Here is a 7,209-nt window from a genome sequence, read left to right on the forward strand (position 1 = left end):
CTAGATATGGAGTGTTAAATCCCAAGCTAGGTAGGCTGAAAGACACATCGCAAGTTGCATGGAAGGTTAAGTAACCTAACCGAAGCAACTGAGGAAGGACAGGCCGTTCCTCTTTCTCGGACGCAACCCTAAGGGGGGATCATTCCTTTAGGGAGGACAGAGAAGAGATAAATACTCTGATTACAGACATGATCCCCCTATATAGAAGGGGGAGCATGGCCACACAGAGGGAACGCCCGTAGGCAGGGGATGAAGGGAGCATATAGGGGTACCTACATTTAGGTTAGGTTAGAAAGGCACACCAGTCCCTATATGGTCCCTGAAGGCGAAATGCACTTGCATCACAGTAAACAGTATGATAAATAATGCCACTATCTTCATAACTTAACCTAGGATCACTGGAATATATCATGCATGAACACTGGTGCTAGGCAATCTGGCCTAATGGCTAAGCTATCAATCTAGTATGGGGTCAGGCGATGACCGGATAATAGAGCGTTAAAACACGATATATGAAGTTCCTAGCTATGAAGACTAAATAACTAACAATATCAATTAGTTAAGAGGCCGGAATAAGCGGTTCTGACTAGCTAAATAAGGCATGCAAGAGAACAGAGACGCCATAAAATGGCATGTCCGGTAGCAGCACAGCTCTGCCAGAAAACACGAAATATCACGAAAAGTATAAGTTACTTTACGGCCAGAGCTTATTTAAACAATACTGGGACCTGGTACTCAACTTTCCAGAAGAAGGCGAGGCCGAAGGTAGCGACATTTTGAAGATGTAAGCCGATAAAAAACACACAAGGGGAAATCCGTTTATGCAAGGCAGCTACAAGCAGAAGGATGAGGACGGACGTGACGTCATTTAGCAATAACGCCCGTTTGTTTACGTTTCGAGTACCAAAAGTAGCCACGGACGAGTGTAACTGTGGAACGGCTCCCCAGTTATTCTCCATATCGAAGTGTTAACTCTATATGGGGTGGAGATAGCTATGTGGCGTGTTAATACATGCGTCCTCTGTTGATATACGATGTCTTAAAGGGAAACCTTTAGGATACTCGCTCCAGAAGTTAGAATTCTGTGATAACCTGTGGTTTAATTCTCTGGGATTATCCTTGTAGTCAATATACCCAAGGAAGCTACCAAAAAGGAACCCTCCATCAGGACGTCATGGCTTGAGCCCAAAAATACCCACAAGCAGACCACAAATACATCGAGTGTCTGTCAGTCAGGGTGCTGTCACGACATTCTCAAGCTGCTAACAAGTGTTCAGTTACCAGTTAAGTATTATTATATTACCTTCTGTATGAATAACTAAGTAATGAGTAATTAGCAAACTTTTCCAAGTCATATGATTGGACTTGATGACATCTTAAACTTTGAGAGAAGTAGTGTGTTTGTGCAATATAATCTCATACCTTTTCCCACATTGAAAGAGTTGATTTGCATTGATATGGTTGCATTTTCAGCTGGTGTAAATTAACCATTGCTTCATAAAGTGTGTCACAGATATATTGTGATTGATGTGAATTATGAACTAATTTATAAGAAGGTTATCTCCAACTCCACCTGTAATTATGAGTTTCGCTTGAATAGAGTTCCCTTGTATCATGCTTAGTTAAATTCAAGGAGATTTTAAGGAGATATTCTAGAATCGAATAGATTATTCACTGGCAAAGTCAAACATGGATCTACACTGTGAACATATGACTGCTGAATTAGTTCGGCTTACAGAACCCAACAATACCATCATCCTGTTAGAGTTTTGTAATTCTACACCAATGCTAAATAGATATTTTGTCCACCAAACCACATCTTTATGAATGATAGAAACCGGATACGGATAAGGGTAGGGAGGTGCGGAAAATGGGGAAAGGATAAGTACCCCTGGATAAGTAATTTTCAGTAACCATTTGTGCTAATCCTTCATAACATAGGCTACTACACTTTTTGACTTTTCAATTAGACTATTTGTATATTCCGTCTGTGTTGTGCAACAGATTTTATATGCGGTGATCGCCCAGAAGAACCCTATGCAGTTAACATAGCTAAATAAGGTAAAACAATTCGGTATGCATATTACTTGAATCAGGTTTCAATCAACACGAAGCAAAACCGATTCCAACTTGGTCATAAGATATTGGAATCTTCACACTGCCAGCGACATGTGAGAATATTCTGACACTGCAGATTCTAATATGGGTTGCAACACAATCTTCCCCACTCCAGCTGTGTTAAAAGGTTGGAATTCCTGTCCCTAAAACCTGCAAATCTTATCATTAGATATTGATAGTTGCAGATCAGGACCCAGGGAGTGTTGCAATGTTAAAGCTCAATTTCTAATCATCAATACAAAGTTATAAAATTTGGTAATAAATGATAGGAATATTTTTATTCATATTATTTTCACAAATATGATAGGGCTTTGCCAAACACAAGCCCTATCTACGGGTTCTTATAAGTGTTTTCCTTTTGTGTCTCAGGTTTAGTTATGAAATGAGAGAATTCAAGTGATGCCTTCATTATTGCAATTTAAATCTTGAATAATTGAATTTCATTGATATTATGTCAGTTTCTAGCAATAGATGTTTCACTTTCAATTGTTAGCCTCGCATTTTATGACACTGAAATTATATATCAACAGTTTCCTACTATGCTTTTCTGCCAGATGTATGATGTTTGCGAAGAAAAAATATAATGATAATGGTAGGATGTATCTATATATAGTTGAAGATGGTAAAAAATCTACATGTATTACTAAATAGATACCATCCCATGTGATAAGGAAAATGGTCAACCAAGGTATTCACCCTTCAACAAAATCCTTAGCATTTTGTAGTGTTGATTGAAACCTCAGAAAAAGTCGAAATTTTTTTGGGTGTATATAATTCTTTCCTTTGATAAGAAATAGAAATTGATCATGATTTTTAACACAAATAACTTGAAAAATTGGAATTTTGTATTATTTCTTATATTGAAAAATGGTGAATTTTTCACATAAAAGTAATTATCTGAGCTGAGAGCGACCAGTCCAGTTAAGTTAGGATTTTGTGGATAAATTGTTCAACGGGAAATTTTTTTAAATTTTAGGGGAAACTTTGGAATGGTATGACATTGGACAAATCAGTCTATTAATGTTTACCACTAAATCAGTGTCATAGCTTAACTAGATGACTACAGTAAAACTCTGTCGAATGTTCAAGTTAAATCTCTTTAAAGACTTGATCAGCCTTCAACTGCAGCAGCAGAAATCAATATCATGGCCACTGCTTTACATAGACAACAATGACAGTTGATTCACATGTCCAATAAAGTCAAAGTCAAAACCCTTTATTCCATTATAAAATGGTTATTCTGTTACATAATATAAATTATTTACATAAAATTCACAATAATTGGATTGTAAAATTCTAGGATATATATACATTCAAGTAAAATTTAAAAAATATTGCTTAAGTTTCTTTTTGAATAAATCTGAATTAACATTTATACATTTTCTTATTTCCAGAGGTAGTTTGTTCTAGCAAGCTGGGCCCCTTATTGCCATTGAACGTGAACCCAAATCCGTTCGATAGCTGTCTACATATAGATTTTCATTCTGTCTGGTTAATGCATTCCTACAATTACCAACTGTAGGAAATGTGAAGAGCCAGTTGGGAATGCATTCCTACAATTACCAACTGTAGGAAATGTGTAGAGCCAGTTGGGATATTCTTTTCTCAAACTTTTAAAAACAAAAACACAAACATCGTACATACACTTTTCTTTTAATTTTATCCACTTTAATTGCTGGAGGGTTGGGGTGATGTGATCGTGTTTTTTTACCCCAATAACGGCTACTCTACCAGCAAAGTTTTGGATTTTTTGAGCTTTTTCCATGTGCATATCATTAGTTGACCCCCATATCTAACTACAGTAGTTTATTAAACTCAAGACCAGACTTTCCACAATCAAAGCTCAAGTGGTATCATCAAAGTAATCTTTTACTCTACTTATATACATTAGAATGCCACTCACTTTTCTACTCAGCTCGTCAATGTGAGTACTGAATGTCATGTACCTGTCCATGTGTAGACCTAGATTTTTCGCATGTTGACTTACCTTTATTTCATCACCATCGCATTTTATTACAATGTCATCTTGAATTTTGCTAATATACAGGGAGCTACCCACAAACATGCACTGTGTTTTGGTGGCATTTAATAATCGCCCTTTTCTTAGAAAATATTGCTTAATTTTGAGCAATATTAGTTCAGCCCTTTTAATCAAGGCATCTAAATTTTCTATTTGATCAGCCAAAAGAACTTTGGTGTCATCAGCATATTGAATTAGCAGGCAGTTTTTTTATGTATTTAATCATATCATTAACGTAGAATAAAAACAGAATTGAACCTTCATATCACATACAGACGATACAGTAGTTTCTGTTTCACTGTTCTATGCCTGGTATTGAAAGGTATACTCATTATTGTTATCAAATGGAACTATATCATTAGTGTAAATCTTTTCTTGGTAGATTTCTTAACCAGTTATAAGGGTCAAGAATCATACCTAGCAAATTAACCTGTTTTGTTGTTATAACTTCAATTTATCCTCTTTTCAAAGAAGGCACCTGTTTTTCAATATTCAATTTATTAAGATAGAAAAGATTTATGCAAAACAATATATATATAATCAATTTATTAAAGTTACTATTTTTCATTGATTTTACTTGTTTATCTATTCAATGATAAAATCAAATTTGAGAGAGAGAGAGAGAGAGAGAGAGAGAGAGAGAGAGAGAGAGAGAGAGAGAGAGAGAGAGAGAGAGAGAGAGAGAGAGAGAGAGAGAGAGAGAGAGAGAGTATGCGCACAAGACTATGACTGTTTTCCCTTGATCTCTGAAGTAGAATTTTTTTTATTTTGTATTAAATTATATAAGTTTTAATTTTCATGTGTATGTACTGTAATTTGTATTATTGGTACATCTGATAGTAAAAAGAGAAATCTATACATGCATATCGATCTATCTACCATGGCACTTCCCCAAATTTGGGTCGTAGCCAACATAAAAAAGAAACAAAAAAGATTTTTTTTTTCTCATTGATGCTCTTTTTCTGACAAGGGATTTAGCCATGTTTGGCTGGTACTGCTAGGGTGCCATAGCCCACCTCTCCCATTTTCCAACACAAAGAAAGCTTCAAATGCTAAGTCCCCTACAGCTACTATGTACCTCAGCGGTTACTAGAGTGACCCAAAGTAGCAGCATGGCCTATCAGAACTGCGTCACAATTGCCGCCATTCATTCTTATTTCTAACACGCTCTATTTTGCCTCTCTCACATCTACCCTCCTGTCACATAGACCTTTTTTCACTCCATCCACCCACCCAAACCTTGGCTTTCCTCTTGCACTTCTCCCATCAACTCTTGCCTTCATCACCTTCTTCAGTAGATGGCCATTTTCTGTCCTCTCTACATGGCCAAACCACTTCAAAACTTTCATATCCACTCTAGCTGCTAATTAACTTCTCACACCCGTTTATTGAGAAAAATTATATTTTCATAATAAAATAAATTTTTGAACATACTTACCAGGTAGTTATATATATATAGCTTTACGTCCCTGACGTCATGGCAAAATTTCAAAACTTGCGGCAATCGCCGATTGGGTAGTCAGGTGTACCACTTGTGCGCCCTCTACCCAGGTACTTTCCAACTATTCCTCAGATCTTCCATACCCTTAGTCTCTAGAGGGGAGGAGGGTGGGAATCAAATTATATATAACTACCAGGTAAGTATGTTAAAAAATTTATTCTATTATGAAAATATAATTTTTAAACATCTGACTTACCTGATAGTTATATATATATATAGCTGATTGACACCTTTGGTGGAGGGTCAGAGACAGCCAACATCGTTGGAATTTACCTAAGAGTTAATAAACAAACTTGAAGGTTCGTACCTGTTAAGGAAGCCGACTTCAATGATCTCCTGCCTCATTTTGTCTGCTTTCCTTAAGAGACCCAGCGATCCACCCAGGGGGCTGAAGACCTCTAGGAGCTGTCAAACCGGTGTATAACCTCTATGTGACAGGATCTCCTCCAATACCCTTGTTCCGGGCGCTCCCAAGAAACAAACTGACCACCTGACTGCAAATCAATGATTGTGGAAGACTGCGCCCAGTCTCCACAAACAACTATAAAAATTCAACAGTTCCAAGAGAAGAAAAAGGGTATTAGGTTGTGGGATTGTAGGGGTAGATCCTTCTCCCACTACTGCACTCGCTGCTACGAATGGTCCCAGAGCGTAGCAGTCCTCGTAAAGAGTCTGTACTTGTTTCAAATAGTGTGAGGCAAACACTGATTTGCTCCTCCAGAATGTTGTGTCCATGATACTCTGCAAGAACCTATTCTGTTTGAAATCTACAGAGGTTGCTGCTGCCCTAACCTCATGTGCTTTGACCTTCAGAAGCTTGAGATCCGCCTCACTACATTGGGAATGAGCTTCCCTTATTAAGTGCCTGATGAAAAAGGATAGCGCATTTTTTGACATTTGTAGAGAAGGCTATTTGACTGAGCACCAAAGTGCTTTGACTTACCACGTAAATCCTTCGTTCTTTCCAGGTAAAACTTCAGAGCTCTTACCAGACACAGGACCCTCTCTAATTCCTCTCCAACCAAATCCGAAAGGTTCGGAATCTCAAAAGCCTTGGGCCAGGGTTGTGAAGGGCGTTCGTTCTTTGCTAGATACCCCAGCTGTAAGGAGCAGATAGCCTTGTTATGTCTAAAGCCTACAGTTTTGCTGAAGGCATGTATTTCACTGACCCTTTTTGCTGTCGCCAAACTGACTAAAAAGAGTGTCTTCACGGTGAAGTCGAAAACTTACGCCTCCTTACAAGGTACAGAAGGAAGTCAGCTATCTGAGTCACAGAGGTACTGGAAGAGGAAAGAGAGTTGTCTCTTCACCATTCTCTAAAAAACTCCCACTTGGATTGGTAAACCTTTATGGTGAAAGATCTCCTTCCTCTCGCAACCGCACTAGCTGCTTCCTTCGAAAAACCTCTAGCTCTCGTGAGTTTTTCGATAGTCTGAAGGCAGTTAGACGTAGAGCTTGGAGGTTTTGGTGATACCTTTCCAAGTGGGGTTGTTTAAGTAGATCTACTCTCATAGGGAGACTTCTCGGTGTGTCCACCATCCATTCCAGTACCTCTGTGAACCACTCTCTT

Source organism: Palaemon carinicauda, chromosome 37 (genome assembly GCF_036898095.1).
Source record: "Palaemon carinicauda isolate YSFRI2023 chromosome 37, ASM3689809v2, whole genome shotgun sequence".
Lineage (NCBI taxonomy): Eukaryota > Metazoa > Arthropoda > Malacostraca > Decapoda > Palaemonidae > Palaemon > Palaemon carinicauda.